The sequence below is a fragment of the Puma concolor genome, chromosome E4 (genome assembly GCF_028749965.1).
Source record: "Puma concolor isolate L17-30 chromosome E4, mPumCon1.1.hap2, whole genome shotgun sequence".
NCBI lineage: Eukaryota > Metazoa > Chordata > Mammalia > Carnivora > Felidae > Puma > Puma concolor.
The window spans coordinates 58695656-58711223 of NC_141683.1; the positions used below are offsets into that span (position 1 = coordinate 58695656).

The 15568-nt window shown below is 43.9% G+C and overlaps 1 protein-coding gene and 1 long non-coding RNA gene across 3 annotated transcripts in view; one reads left to right on the top strand and one right to left on the bottom strand.

The window, feature by feature from the left end:
• Positions 1 to 15568, top strand: part of NME7 (NME/NM23 family member 7) — a 263016-nt gene that overhangs the window by 240174 nt on the left and 7274 nt on the right. The window lies entirely within an intron of this gene.
• LOC147572711 (uncharacterized) lies at positions 9353 to 15454 on the bottom strand. Its single transcript, XR_015245978.1, has 3 exons — positions 13975 to 15454; positions 11175 to 11349; positions 9353 to 10037 (listed from the first exon to the last, which is right to left on the bottom strand). It is a non-coding gene; the product is annotated as an uncharacterized LOC147572711 (long non-coding RNA).

Below are 15568 nucleotides of genomic sequence, written 5' to 3' on the forward strand. Positions count from 1 at the left end.
TGGGAAACCACATGGGGCTTCCTCTGTTAGAGCTTAAAAGAGAACAGCAGATGAACTTAAGAGAAGGAGCTAAGGATCAAGCCAATCGATTGTCTTCTGCCATATTCAGGAGCTTGAAATTTATTCGTAGAGTTAGTCCGTGGACTGATTGCCTGAGATTGTTTGTGAAATGTGAATGTATTCATTTTCTTGGAAACAGCATCCAAAGATTGTATTGGGTCTCAGAATGTTCCATGATCCAAAAGGGGTAGAGAATATTTGCACTGAAAGATTCTAAGTGCACGACCATACTGTTCATTAATTAGGGGAATTAAAGCATTACCAGATTCATATTTCACGTCGTAAGAAATTTGATGTACAGAACTATGTTCAAAGATTATAGTTGTGGGAAAATTGCTGTATGTAGCCAAAACAAAACCATAAAGTCAACAAGATACTCCAACAAGAGTATCAGATCTTGGTACCAGTCATTCATAAATGGCCTGTGCCACTATGGTAAAGTCTGAGGAGACAACGATAACCCAAAGAGATACTGTCCCTGTTCAGAGCTTGGAGTCTAATGAGGAAAACAGACATTAATCAGATCATCACAAAAAGGAATGAGCACGTTCAAACTCATCACTTCTAGGGAATAAAAGGATGAGCTGTAACAAGGAAAACCTGATGTAGAGGGGGATTAGGGAAGGTTTTTTTTTGTTGTTGTTGTTGTTTTTTAAGCGTTTATTTATTTTTGAGACAGAGACAGAGCATGAACGGGGTAGGGTCAGAGAGAGAGGGAGACACAGACTCTGAAGCAGGCTCCAGGCTCTGAGCTGTCAGCACAGAGCCCGACGTGGGGCTCGAACTCACAGACCGGGAGATCGTGACCTGAGCCGAAGTCGGACGCTCAACCGACTGAGCCACCCAGGCGCCCCTAGGGAAGGTTTTCTTAGGCAATTAATGTGTGAGCTGAGACCTGAAGAAATCTGTGAAGTGTCAGCTGGAAAAGAAGGTAAAAGAGACCCCGGGCTTCCAATCCCTGATGCAGAAAGTGCTCTGTGTGTTTTAGGAAAGGAAACAAGGGACCTAAAGGGCAGTGGCGAGAACGACATGAGATGACCCTGGAGAAACGGAGGTTGGGCCACGCTAGGCCTAGAGGGCTATTTTCAGAATGTGGATCTTTATTCTAAGAATGACAAGAGGCCCTCGATAGAGGGATCAGGCACTGACGGGATCAGGTCTGTACTTTTTAAGGGATCTCCCTGGTTACTGTGTGAAAAAGTGGACTGAAGAGAACAAATTGGGAAAGAGTTTTTCCTCCTGAATATACATCCGTCGCACGTACTTTAGTTTGTGGGTTGTTACAAACCTGCTTTGGTTTCCCCGGGTGCCAACTGGTGAGCTGGCGATTCTCTGAGCGCAGCGTTTCTGCGAAGTTGCCGGGAAATTGATCTGTGGAGACCCCAGGCAGCTCCTGCGGTCTTGACTGCTCCCTGTGTGGCCCCGGCGCCCCACGCAAGAGCTGGCATCTCTGTGTGCGCCAGGAGGTGACGACAGTGGAGACGGTCCGCATGCACCCCTTTTCTGCACGAATGTTTCATGGTTCCGGGTTTTGAAGAAATCAGCTTCACATCTAAGTGCCTTGTTTCCCCCGGTGAGGAAGGCGGCTCCCCTAAGGTCGCGTGGCTCAGTCTACACATCACTGGTCTCCTAGCCAGCAGTGCTGGGGTTTTCTGATATGCCACACTCTCTGTATCTCCGCGGTGAGCAGATCGGTGGTTTTTAGAATTACCAAGTTCGCACGTGTTCCTTTCCTTCCCTTTCCCTTTCCCTTTCCCTTTCCCTGACGACCAAAAGTGCATTTTATCCTTTTTCAATGACCAGTGAAAATGTATTGAAATGTACTGCTCTAAGGCATGAAACATCTTTTTACCAAAACCGGAAGCTTGAAGACTTCTGAGAAGCGCCTTCCCAGGAGAACAAGACTTCCCATTTCATTCTGACTAAGCTGAAGATATCGCAAGACCAGCATTTCTGTTTCTAAGTCAGTCCAAAGTCCGTAAGCCCGCAGAAGTGATGAGTGGAAAGAGAAATTGGCTGAGCTTTCAAGAAGTTTTACTTGATTTGAACTTGAGTTCAAAGGTAGACCAAAGTTCGAAGTTGAATTTGAACCTTGCCATGCCAAATGGGCTTCCCTTAGCCTTAATTAAAATGTTAAGTACGAGGCAGGCCCGTAGGAAATGCAGCAGTTCCCAGCACAGGCTTTGGAATCCGGTGATCAGAGTTGGAATCCCCAACTTCTCCATCCACGAATTTTGTGACTTAGGAGAAAAATTGCCTTCTTTTCAGACTTAATTTCTCTGCTTGTGGAAGAGAAATAATGACATTTCACAGTATGTATTAGATGAGACAATATATATAAAGGACCATATCATCAGAGTTCCGTATAGAAAACCACCCCAGGCGTTTCAAGAAAGGGGTTTAAGACAGGGAAAATCAGGGAGGGGTGGGAGATGCCACAAGGCCACCGACTTGATGCCAGATTGCCGTGGTTGTGGTCCGGGGGTCAGGCAGCTTCTCCTGGTCAGCCACGGCTGCCGACATGCCCGCCTCTAAGCCATGACCCTGAGGACAAGACACGGGAAGGCTGAGCCCAGGCACTCACACGTTTCTCTCTCTGATTTGCCTGCCAGCGTTCACAGCAGTAAGAAGACGACCTTGGTCTTGCCCCCTCTCTTCTAGTTTCTCGTGGACACATCTAAATTAGCGGGGCCTAGTTCGTAACAGGAGCCTTAGCCACAAAGGAGTATGGGAAATGTAGTTTGTAGCTTTCCAGCTACCGAATAGATGTAGGACGAAACGGAACTTGAGAGACCCAATCTTAAGTGTCTGCCACAGGGTATTGCCCGGGGTGTGGCATACAGCAAACGCCCAATAAATGAGAGCTGTTATTGGTTTTGCTGCTGTTGGTATATTAGTAGCAAGAGTACAGATTTCATGTGTGTACATATATTTGACACAGGTTATGACACATAATTTACTATTTGCTTGTATTCCTCGGGCACGTACTAAGGATGCAAATACAGATCTCCATCCATGTTGTAAAGATCTATGATCTTATTTATAAGATCCCTCTTTCTTCCCATCAGGATGGTAATAAATAATGAAGCAAATTTCTGTGTATTGGTGATTCAGTTAACACGATAACTGACTTGACGTAATAGGATGTGATATGATACGCCTTGCAGAGTTCAAACATAGACAGCTAGCTGATCTTACAAGGTGTCTAGGCACAGGCCGAGTCTTCTCTCCTATAACAAACTGGGAACATCCCAATCATTTGGAAATTTTTATTTTCTGAAGGCTAATAAAAGAGTGATCATATCAACAGTGCTATGCCATTAAATGCGTTTTTCTCCTCTCATCTCTCCCCTATTCATTTCCTTCTGTGCTGATATCCCTTTGGCACCCAGACACCCCATAACATACTGTCTGTGGCTTTTTTTTTTCTTCTGTCACCATTTTAGAGTGAGAATAAAACCTTAAAATAGTAGGTCACTTACAGAGTTCCCTAGGGTTTTTCTGACTCAGCAACACCTGTTTTCCAAATGCCCTTTCTTACCTGGGGGTTCTTAGATTGTACTCAGCTTTTGCTTGAGGAAGGGAAAATCTAGTCAAAGCAATTTAGAAGAATAGACCAGCACTTTTGCAATGGACTGAACATACCTGGGGGAGTAGTTAGTTGGGGCATTTGACCTGTCATTGGAAGGACAGGCAAATGGTAGTGTAATTATGCTTTTCTCCTACATCGAGTTTGTGGCATAAATTTTCCTCTTAAACTACCTTTATTTCATTCTCTTTTTAATGTTTTCCGACCAATCACATTTCATAGGAAGGACGCTTATCTTCAGAGTCAGTATGAGAAACTGAAATTTAAAATGGTTAGGGTCAAGAAAATTGAGGGGTGCCTGGGTGGCTCAGTCGGTTAAGCATCTGACATCAGCTCAGGTCATGATCTCACAATCTGTGGGTTCGAGCGCGTCGGGCTCTGTGCTGACAGCTCAGAGCCTGGAGCCTGCTTCACATTCTGTGTCTCCCTCTCTCTTTGTCCCTCCCCCACTCTTACTTTGTCTCACTCTGTCTCTCAAAAATAAATAAATGTAAAATTAAAAAAAAAAAAAGATTGGAAACATCTGTTGTTATTCACTTATGTATTTATTCAAAAAAATATTTCTTGGACACCTACTTAACTACATTTAAAATTCAGAAAACTTCCTTCATTGTATTATTTCTTTGCGTCACGTTTTATTTAAGGACCTTAAAAGTTCTTTGCCAAAAGCTTTGGATATATCACTGGGGAAAGACTATGTAAGATTCAGTGTCTGATCTCACGGAGCTAACATTTTAAGAAAATGAAACTATTACATATAAAATGACAACAGGCAAAATAGTATTGTGTATAATTTAATGGATCACATGGTTACTAAATAATGAGTTAATGATCTAGCATTATGAACATTATACTTTTTTTGTTGGTGCTGTTGTTTAACAGGCGTCATTCTTTTTTTTTTTTTAATTTTTTTTTTTTAACGTTTATTTATTTTTGAGACAGAGAGAGACAGAGCATGAACGGGGGAGGGGCAGAGAGAGAGGGAGACACAGAATCGGAAACAGGCTCCAGGCTCCGAGCGGTCAGCACAGAGCCCGACACGGGGATCGAACCCACGGACCACGAGATCATGACCTGAGCCGAAGTCGGATGCTTAACCGACTGAGCCACCCAGACGCCCCTAGACGTCATTCTTTAGAGCAGTTTTAGATTCACAGAAAAATTGAGTGGAAGGTAGATTGATTTTTTGTTACCCTCTGCCCCCACACATACATAGCCTCCCCATTATCAACATCCCCTACCAGAGTGGTACATTTGTTACAATTAAGGAACCTGGTTTACGTTAGAGCTCACCTTTGTTCTGTGCATTCTGTGAGTCAAACAAACATATAATGACATGTAGCCACAATTACGATATCATACAGGGTAGTTTCAGTGCCTTAAATATCTTCTGTTCTCTGTGTATTCATCCCTCCTTCTCCCCAGCCCCTGGCAACCACTGATATTTTTTTTTTTACTGTCTCCATGGTTTTTGCCTTTTCCAGAATGATATATGTTTGGAATCATACAGTATGTAGCCTTTTCAGATTGGCTTCTTTCACTTAGTAGTAAGTATTTAAGTTTCCTTTATGTCTTCTCATGGCTTGATCATTTCTTTTTAGTACCGAATAATATTCCATTGTCTGGATGTGCCACAGGTTACTTACCCATTCACCTACTGAAGGTCATCTTGGTTTCTTCCAAGTTTTGACCGTTATGAATAAAACCCCTACAAATATCTACATACGGGCTTTGGTATGAACGTAAGTTTTCAGGTCCTTTGGGTGAATGCCAAGGAGTGCGGTTGCTGGATCATGTGGTAAGAGTGTGTTTAGTTTTGTAAGAGACTGTCCAGCTGTCGTCTCAAGTGGCTCTACCATTTTGCATTCCCACCAGCCATGAATGAGAGTTCCTGATGCTCTACAGTCTCACCAGCATTTACTGTTGTCCGTGTTCTTAGATTTTGACCCTTCTCACAGGGAGGAGTAGCATCTGATTGTTGGTTTAATTTGCATTTCCCTGATGACGTATGACGTGCACATCTGTATGTGTTCTTTGGTGAGGTGTCTGTTACGGTCTTTGGCCCATGTTTTAATCGCATTGCTATTGTTGAGTTTTAAAGTTCTCTGTATCTTTTCGACAATAGTCCTTTGTCACATGTGTCTTTTACAAATATTTTCTCCCAGTCTGTGGCTTGCCTTCTCATTCTTCTGGCACTGTTATTGCAGAGCAAAAGATGTTGATTTTAATGAATTCCAGTTTATCAGTTGTTTGTTTCATGGATCGTATCTTTGGTGTTGTATCTAAAAAGTCATCACCATTAAAAAAAAAAAAAGTCATCACCATACCCAAGGTCGATCTAGGTTTTCTTCTAGATTATCTTTCTAGGGTTTTTATAGTTTTGTGTTTTGCGTTTAGGTCTCTGCTCCATTTTGAGTTAATTTTTGTGGAAGGTGTAAGATCCGTGTCTGGATTATTATTTATTAGTTATTTATTTTCTTTGCATGTGGATGTTCCGTTCCAGCACCATTTGTCGCAAAGACCGTCTTTGCTCCGCTGTGCTGCCTCTGCTTCCTTGTCAAAGAACACTTGGCTGTGTTTATGTAGGCCTATGTCTCGGCTTATATGTTTTTTCATTTATCTGTACTGTCTTGGTTGATGTAGCTTCGTGGTAGACCTTGAAGTCAGGTAGCATTAGTCCTCCCACTTTGTTCTTATTCCTTCGATATTATGTTGGCTATTCTGGGTCTTCTTTTGGCTTCTCCGTATACACTTTAGAATCAGCTTGTAGATTGTTGATACCCACAAAATATGATGTGGATTATCTCTTCATGGATACTTGCCTTTTGGAAAAGGCAAAAACCACGGAGACAGTAAAAAAAATATCAGCGGTTGCCAGTGGAACCTCTGTGGAAGGAGTGAGGAGTTCCTCATCCAGTATCTCAGTTACAACAAAAAGTGCCATCTGGCTGCCGACAGCTGTGAGAAGCGCAGTAGAAACTATGAATATACTTTTGACAAGAAACGATGGATTCACAATTCACAAGACGGATTTGGATGGCATTTTCCTGGTAGCGAGGCAGGTCCTCTAGAACCCGGCCGCTTTCAGCAGAACCACCTTTATGCCAATAATTCTTTGCTGTGATTTAATCTTAGAAGCGCCACCGAGAATTCTGTGAGTCAAGCGGGGCCTAATGAAGCATATCTACTGATTAGGAATGAAATGAAAACAAAGGTTTTCTTTATAAACCAAACTTCTCTGTGTACCACATCTGAATGATAAGTTCCTGAAACGTCTCAGCACTAAAACCCTAGTGGTATTTAACAGCACAGTAAAGGGAACCAGTGATAGATTATGGAAATAAGTTTCATTACTTAATGGCTATCCCGTAAACTATCACTGGGCGTTGAAACTAACATTGCAATGCCAGGCCAACAATATTTTAAATGAAACCTTAGGTTAAGAAATTTTCATTTTTAGCCCGTGCCTTCCCACGGTCATCCAAACGAGGATACGGTTTTTAAAAGAAAGATATAAACAGCAGATTTAGAAGTAAAAAGGAAATCAAAGTTTTTTGTTTTTGTTTTTTTTTTTCATTTCAAAGTGACATATAGGGATTTTCACTAGTCCTTTGGGAACAATAGCTAATGAAATGATAAGCATTTCACAGCCAGAGATTTTATGGCTAATTTTACATTCCACTCAGGTGAATACCTATTAGTTTTCCTCATTTACATAGATGATATTTTAGCCATACAGGAACTGTCATGCGGGCCTCTAGGGCATTTTTTCTGCCCTCACATTTTCAAAGATTAGATTCACCTTGCCCCAACTTAGAAACGTTGCTTCACATTTAAATCGATATACCTAGACCAAAATAATAGGCAGTAACTGTGCGGGTAGAGATCAATATTTTTTATTTATTATTTTGAGTATCAATTTCGAAAGTCGAAACATGGTAAAGTCCCAGGTGTCACTAAAGACCTCAGAAGATCCCCTCCACTGCTAACTTTAAACCACAAATAAGAGGGGCGCCTGGGTGGCTCAGTCGGTTAAGCGACCGACTTTGGCTCAGGATGATCTCGCGGTCCGTGAGTTCGAGCCCCGCGTCGGGCTCTGTGCTGACCGCTCAGAGCCTGAAACCTGTTTCAGATTCTGTGTCTCCCTCTCTCTGACCCTCCCCCGTTCATGCTCTGTCTCTCTCTGTCTCAAAAATAAACGTTAAAAAAAAAAATAAAAGGGGCGCCTGGGTGGCGCAGTCGGTTAAGCGTCTGACTTCAGCCAGGTCACGATCTCACAGTCCGTGAGTTCGAGCCCCGCGTCAGGCTCTGGGCTGATGGCTCAGAGCCTGGAGCCTGTTTCCGATTGTGTGTCTCCCTCTCTCTCTGCCCCTCCCCCATTCATGCTCTATCTCTCTCTGTCCCAAAAAAATAAATAAATAAACGTTGAAAAAAAAAATTAAAAAAAAACACAAATAAGAGAAACATCGATGAGTTAAAAGGATAAAACAACATGGATTACTAGCTCTTCTTCCAATATTTTATGAATGTAACAACCATCAAGGCTAATTTGAAAAAGTGCTTATTTAATCTTAGCTTCAGGGTCCTTAAGCCTTTGGCTCATATTTAGCGCTAAAGTTTAAACCAGAGATTAAGTTTCTATAATCTGAAGGACTCCAATTTTCAAAGGAAGTAAAAGAGGTTATGTTAAAACTCTAGATTTTTATGGCTTGGTTTTGTTAATTAAGCTCCATTCTTGGGGCGCCTGGGTGGCTCAGCTGATTAAACATCTGACTCTTTGATTTCAGCTCAGGTCATGATCTCACGGTTTGTGAATTTGAACCCCACGTCTGGCTGCATGCCGACAGCCCAGAGCCTGCTTAGGGTCCTCTCTCTCCCCCTCTCTCTGCCCCTTCCCCACTCACTTTCTTGCCCTCTCTTTAAAAATAAATAAGCATTATGGGGCGCCTGGGTGGCGCAGTCGGTTAAGCGACCGACTTCAGCCAGGTCACGATCTCGCGGTCCGTGAGTTCGAGCCCCGCGTCGGGCTCTGGGCTGATGGCTCAGAGCCTGGAGCATGTTTCGGATTCTGTGTCTCCCTCTCTCTCTGCCCCTCCCCCGTTCATGCTCTGTCTCTCTCTGTCCCAAAAATAAATAAATGTTGAAAAAAAAATTAAAAAAATAAATAAAAATAAATAAGCATTAAAAAAAAAAAAAAAAGCTCCATTCTCCTAATCTCCCATAATTTCAGGTTTCAATATAATGTCCTTGTTCACTGAAAGAGATTATTTTAGAATTCCCAGGGTCAAAGATTCAGTAAGGTCTTGCCTTGGTGCCCAGACCATTTGTTCAAGAGAAGAAGCTCCATTTTAATCGAATCATGGTGACTGCCTATTTCATTGAGCTTCCTTTTGTGGGTTGTGAAGACTTAGGGTACCCACAGTACCCCCACTAATCCTGTCTACGCAGTCTCTTGTGTCAACAACACGGGGGCACACTGAGAGGGTACAAAGTGGTAAATGGAGCTTTCAAAAAATGTTACCAACACAGCTAATTAAATAAACTGTGGTTTTGACCCAACAATATAAATAAGTGAAACGTGTATCCAGAGTATTTTAGTCACTCTGACTCATGGTGGAATCAGGCCATTTATGAATTACTGTTCCCAAGATCTGACACTCTTGTTGGAGAAGGCTGAAAAATTTTCCATGATGCCAAGACAAGTGATTCATAAGGTGGTATTTAATTTTTACATATAATTAACATTTTTATCCTGAACCCACTTTGATGAAATATTTGCACTTTATGTTGAATATAACTTTAATATCTTCTTTACTCAGTGGAATTGGCATTTTCACATGAATTAAAAGTGCCAAATTCCGAATAGCTCTCGCTGAATGTTGACATTGCAGATGTCATTTACAAGAGTGAAAGAAGCGGCCCAAAATAGCAAAGCATTTTCCCTTTTGTGCTATAAGATGTTTTAAAACTTTTCAAAAGAAAGAGAGTCCCAAGCGACAGAGAGTTGATCTTTCTGCCTTTGGTGTAAGAAGTGATTTTCTTTTTGGTGGTTTATGTCCTTTGGTGAATCTTTTATCTACGAAGCTCAGACCGCTCAATTTAGCTGGTTAGTCTGACCAGGTATCAGTGGACTGAGGCGTTTTGCTAGAACTCGGAACAGTTGACTTGGACCGGGTTGTGAAGGGCCTGCGTCCTGTTTTCTGAATCAGGAGCGATGGAAGAAAACCTCCAGAGGGAGGTTAGAGGGAGACGGAGACCAGAATCCGTAGGTAACTGGTGCCGCCTCCTTCTGGTTGGATCTGTCACACGCACGTCTGGTTTTACACGTCTAAGGTTGGAGCTCGACGACAGAAAGTGTCAAACATCGGCGTTTTCTCCTGGGTTTCGTCTTTAAGAAATGGAGAGCACATAACAAGGAGAAAGTAATGTCACTGAGGGGAGGACGTGGAATTTTCTCAGGGCTTCATTTCTGGGATTCTGATTTTCCAAACTATTCAATTATTTGGCAGTGGACCTAACTATCCTAGCCAGTATTTCAAAATTTCCCTCCAGTTTACTGTTGCGATTGATTGAAAGTGCAGTTTTGATCAGAAAGGTCATTCCATCCTTGGAAAGGCCTCTGAAAACTCATCGGCAGCTTCAGAGTGATTTGTTTTGTTTTTGTTTTGTTTTTTTCAAAATCAACCCAAGTGTGTCCCAGTGAAGGCAGATCGTTTCCACCCGTGTTAGGGAGTCAGGGGTCCCAGGGGGCGGGTGTGGTGTCTGTGCCGCAGAAAACACTGATGAAGCTGCCGCTGATTAGCTCCCTCGGTGATGATTTCACCTAAAAGGATAAGGATTGAGTAAATCAGCGAAGAGAGGTCTCCTGCCAGACCCTTCCAGACCGAGGGTGAGGTCCAGCTACAATACTTTGGCTGACCAAGTGCAAGGAATGGGGCAGGAATGGGACAGGTGGATCCGAGTCCTCCCGTAGGGAAGATTTTCTTTTCGCAATTACTGGATCGGACTTCACTCTGTTTGATAAACATTAGGTTTGTATGTTTTAGGAGACTTTATTGGAGATGCTTAATTGGCAGTGCGTGTTTAGCGTAAAGGAGAAGAGCACCGGAAAACAGCTCGCGTGGGCCCAGAACCTCAGCTGAGCCCCTTGGTGGACTGACTTCGCTTCTTAGCGGGCGGCAGAAGGCACAGCACGTGTGGTTCAAGTGAGCTGGCGCGACCCCAACCCGAACTCTGCTTTTTGGCTAGCTGTGGGGCCTGGACTTCAGCTCGGGCTGAAGGTTCAAGAACCCAAGAACGGTTCAAGGACCGTCCTCCGCAGATAACTATCGTAGGTCAGGGAGAATCGCGACTATTAAAAGCGATAATGATTGCAAAGCGTTTAGAACAGCGCTCTCGCTGTCGGTAACCGTCATTGTCGCGGTCATTACTGTTCCTTGTATCTGCTAAGAATTCGGCTGCTGGGAACAGAAATGCCAACAATAGCACAAAGGAGAAGTTCTCTTATCGGGAGAGGTTTTCTTACCTTTCACAAGAAGTGAAGAGGCAGGGCCATGACAGGCTCTGGTTCAGCAGCTCAAGAATTCAGGCCTGAGATCACTGCGGTAATCTTGGCCCTTCCCTCATGATTGCCTCTGAGGTCCAAGGGGGCCGCTCTGCCGTGGCCTCGTGTGCTCGGCCCCGGCAGAAAGAACTGAAGGCTAAAGGGCAAAAAGATACTACCAGCTGAGTGTGCCTGCTTTTAAGGAGCTTTCCTGGAAAAGCCCTACCCGACAACTTTCGCTTACGTGACACTGGTCTGAAATCAGTCACGGGCCTCCCCTCCACCCATGGGTAATGAAGGCTTTGCATTTGGCTTCTCCCAACGAAATCAAAACTCTCTTAAAAGAACGGGCATGAAGAATGCACTGGCAATCTCTACCACATTATTTTCAGCGGCGTTATTTCTGTCATTATGGTTATTATCTTGAAACAACGCCATCTTTCTCGCCTGTAAAGTTTCCAAAGACAGAAGCCATACTTCTTGAATGAGTCTACGTTAATCTTTAAAACCGCACCAGAAGAGTCTGCAGGTAGTAGAGGCCATTATTTTAATTGGTTGAGTTCTGGTTTAGCCTTTGACATTACTGTTCCGAGTACTTTAAGAGAATATGAAACATAAATTATCTAGACTTTTAACGGGGCTAAGGCAAATTCAGAATAAGGCTGTAAACTAAAAACCAAGCTATTCTAAGTGAAATCTTTAAACTGATAAAGCTTTAGATAATTCACTGTTTTAAGTTATCTGCAAAACTCAAAGAACTCGAGTATTTATGGGCCAGGGATATTCTTGATTAAAAATAACTTAAGATGAAGTCTTGATAGAAACAGCATTGAAGCATGTCTCTGTCATACTTGTCTCTTTCTGGAAGCCCTATTCACTTGCCTTTTTTAATAGGAATATAGCCACTCACTCCTTTCCCTCCTGAGATCCTTTCCAGTTCTTTACTGCCCTGAATTGTTCACTGCAAACGAGCCTTTTGCCGGCGTAGGAACAGGGCCCTTTCCATTCTGTTCATGAATGTCAGCTTTTGTTACCGTTACCTCAGCATGACTGGCAGGGGCAATGATGGAGATTATGTGAGAAGCCTCTTTTTAGCCTGTCGTCAGCTTGGATAAAGAGCGGGTGATGAGGGTGTGAAGAAGAGCCTGGAAAACACACGCTGCGGCACTGACTCTGCGAGCGTTTATGACCTCTACTGCATGTGCCCAGGTGGGGAGTGTAGGAAGAGGGAAGAGGGCATCCCTCGCCCTGCCGGAGCTATGGGTGTGAAAGAAGGATATTTCAAGTGGTGAAGTCCTTTCTCTGCTTTTGAGTGGCAGGAAAGGAAGAAGGACTGGAACAAAAAGCTTGCTGGTCTTAGTGGCTGCATCGTCGGGCTTTATGAAAGCCAAGCCAGCACTTAGACTTGGTGTCATACGGTGGGAAGTAGGGAGCCGACTGAGGTTTTCCCTGGGGAGCAAGTGGAACTCGGGGACGCTGCGTGACAGTGGCGGTGGATGGAGCCCAGGACGGCTGGGAGCCTCCCTGTCTTGTAGCATTTGCTGGTGACTCGTCTCCCCCCACCCCCTCCTCCTCCTCCTCCTCGTGTCTCCCCACCAGGACCACTGGCCACCTCGGCTCGGCCCATCGTCCCAACTCACTTTACCGGCAACTGTGCACCAGACTCTTCAAGTACATCATAAGAAGCTTAAAATTTCACACAAATGTATTGAGCCCAGGATAACTTTTTTGCTGGTAACAGTCAAGAATGGCCTATGGGGGGGGGGGGGCGCCTGGGTGGCTCGGTCAATTAAGTGTCCGACTTCAGCTCAGGTCGTGATCTCATGGTCAGTGAGTTCGAGCCCCGCGTCAGGCTCTGTGCTGACAGCTCGGAGCCTGGAGCCTGCTTCGGTTTCTGTGTCTCCCTCTCTCTGTGCCCCTCCCCTGCTCATGCTCTGTCTCTCAAAAATGAATAAACATTTAAAAAAAAAAATTTTTTTTTTAAAAGAATGGCCTATGGAAAAATATGGCAATTGCCTTTCATAACATGTACTCTCAGAGGTGAAGACTCTCTCTTGAACATCTCCAGCTTGCCCTTCAAAGAGTTTTTCAAAATATAATCCCTGGACATTTCAAACTTTCAAATCTTTGGATATAAGGAAGTCACTTTTTCCTCACCCCTTAAATGACCTCAACGTTTGCTCTCAACGTTCCTTTCCAGGTTCAAGCGAAAAAGTCCACTCCTACTCCCCTTGTTGTCTAATAAATTCTGATTAGACATCCTGGCAGCTTGTATCTGATCTGAGAGGTTTTTTTGTTTACTTTTCTTATATGTCTTTATAAAAGCAAGGTCCCATCTTCTAAGTAATTTTAGTCGCTCTTTTCTAATTCCGTTATTTTCGTCTCGGAGCTTTTCTAACTGCAGCGTGCATGAAGTACGCAGTATAGCGTGTATGTATGTGTACTACATGGAGAACAAGAACTTTCCAGGAAACAAACACCCCGTGTCGTCGTCCTCGTCGCTTAAGGGCACCATGATTCTTTGGGTTTCATTTCCAGTATCCTTTATGAGGTCAGCCTGCGGTGATGGTACCCTAGACAGCACCTGCCCCATAGGCCCAAGTCCTTGGGGAAACAACAGAACACATCCCGCCATCCCTTCCCGAGTCACTGTGGGTTGTTTATAGAACTCACTCTGGGAGCCTGCCTTGATTTCTTTCCTGTGAACACCCAGACGACCCTGTTCAAGTTCACTGCCTGCATTTTGCCCACACACCCCATTTCATTGTGTGAGGCCAATTACCCGTCTCCTTGGCATGCCGCTCCTGTCGGGGGCCCCCAGGGTACCGCGAATACCAGCAAAAGCCGAGGTAACTGATAGGTTGCATTCTTTCCTTCGGATCGCTTACGACAACATCCAATGGGCTTCGTTCCAGCCCTGATTTCTGGGGCGCCGACTCTCAGTGACTCTGTCTAGGGCAGTCGTCTGCAGCCCCAGTGGACATCAGAAGCATCTGTGGAGCCATTTGAAAATATGAATGTTCAGGACCTCCCCAAGACCAGATGAATCAGGTTCTCCTGGGGTAGGGCCCAAGCATGTATTTATCTTTTAAAGCTCCAAAGGGTGATTCTGATGTAGAGGCAGATTGAAAATCATTAATCTCAAGAATGCCTCGTCGTATTTACATTTTCTTTTCTCATGTAAAAAAAAAAAAATTAAGAATAGGATATGTTCTCTGTCCAAAAACCTTTCTTCTGTGGGGAATTGGCAGAAATGAATTTCTAATGTCAAGTGCCAAGTTCATCTGAGTGTTCTCCCCTGATATTCCAGCTGAGCTGCTCTCCCCACCCCCACCCCCACCCCCGGGGTGGGGGGGCCCTTAGCTTTTCTCTGACTTCTAGAAGAGCCCGGCCCGCGCTGCTCCGTGTAAATTTGTGATTTGCTCATTGGGCTGCATCCTTGTAAACCCACCTATAAACTTACGGATACATTCGTCCCAATGAGGCAGATTTTATTGTCCCTAATTTTAGATGACGAAACGGGCTCAGAGAGTATAACATAGTTGCCTAAGAGCACGAGGACATGGTGGCTAGAACGAAACTCAGCTCTTCCAAAGCCTAGATTCAGCACCCTCACCCTTTACCCACATTCCCCAAATGTTAATGTTTTACTGTGTCACGATTTACCAGTTGTCCCCTCTTCTCGCTCGCTCGCTCTCTCGCTTTGTGCACATGTGTGGGTATTAATATCATTCTCTATATATTTGACCGTAAGGTACATATATAATTCCCACGGAATTCCCATACCATTGCGTTTTATCTTCTGTCACCACAGAACAACCATCGGAAACCAGGAAATTCATATAGTACTGCTATCTCTGTCCAGACATTCAAATCTTACCAGTTTCACCCATAAATGTCTTTTGCAGCAAAATTTAAAAAAAGAAAATGCTTCTGGTCTGGACCCGTTAAGGATTACATGTTGCATTTGGTTCTCGTGCGTCTCTACTGTCTCTGCAAATGTCTTCTATCTGCCTCTGTCATTCATGGCCTGATTAATTGTGAGGTTGTCCTCTGGAGGGCAGGAATGGCCCTAGCGGTTTTGTTTCTCGGAGTTTGCTGAAGTTGTTTAGAAACCCATGGCTTCATCGACGTACAGCGGGATGGACCGACCACAGCATTGTGAGCATATTGGAGGGCCAGCAGTAAGGATATTTATTACATACTATTCACTATATGCCAGTACTGTTTTATTTTTTTTTTATTTTTATTTTTTTAACGTTTATTTATTTTTGAGACAGAGAGAGACAGAGCATGAACGGGGGAGGGTCACAGAGAGAGGGAGACACAGAATCTGAAACAGGCCCCAGGCTCTGAGCTGTCAGCCCAGAGCCCGA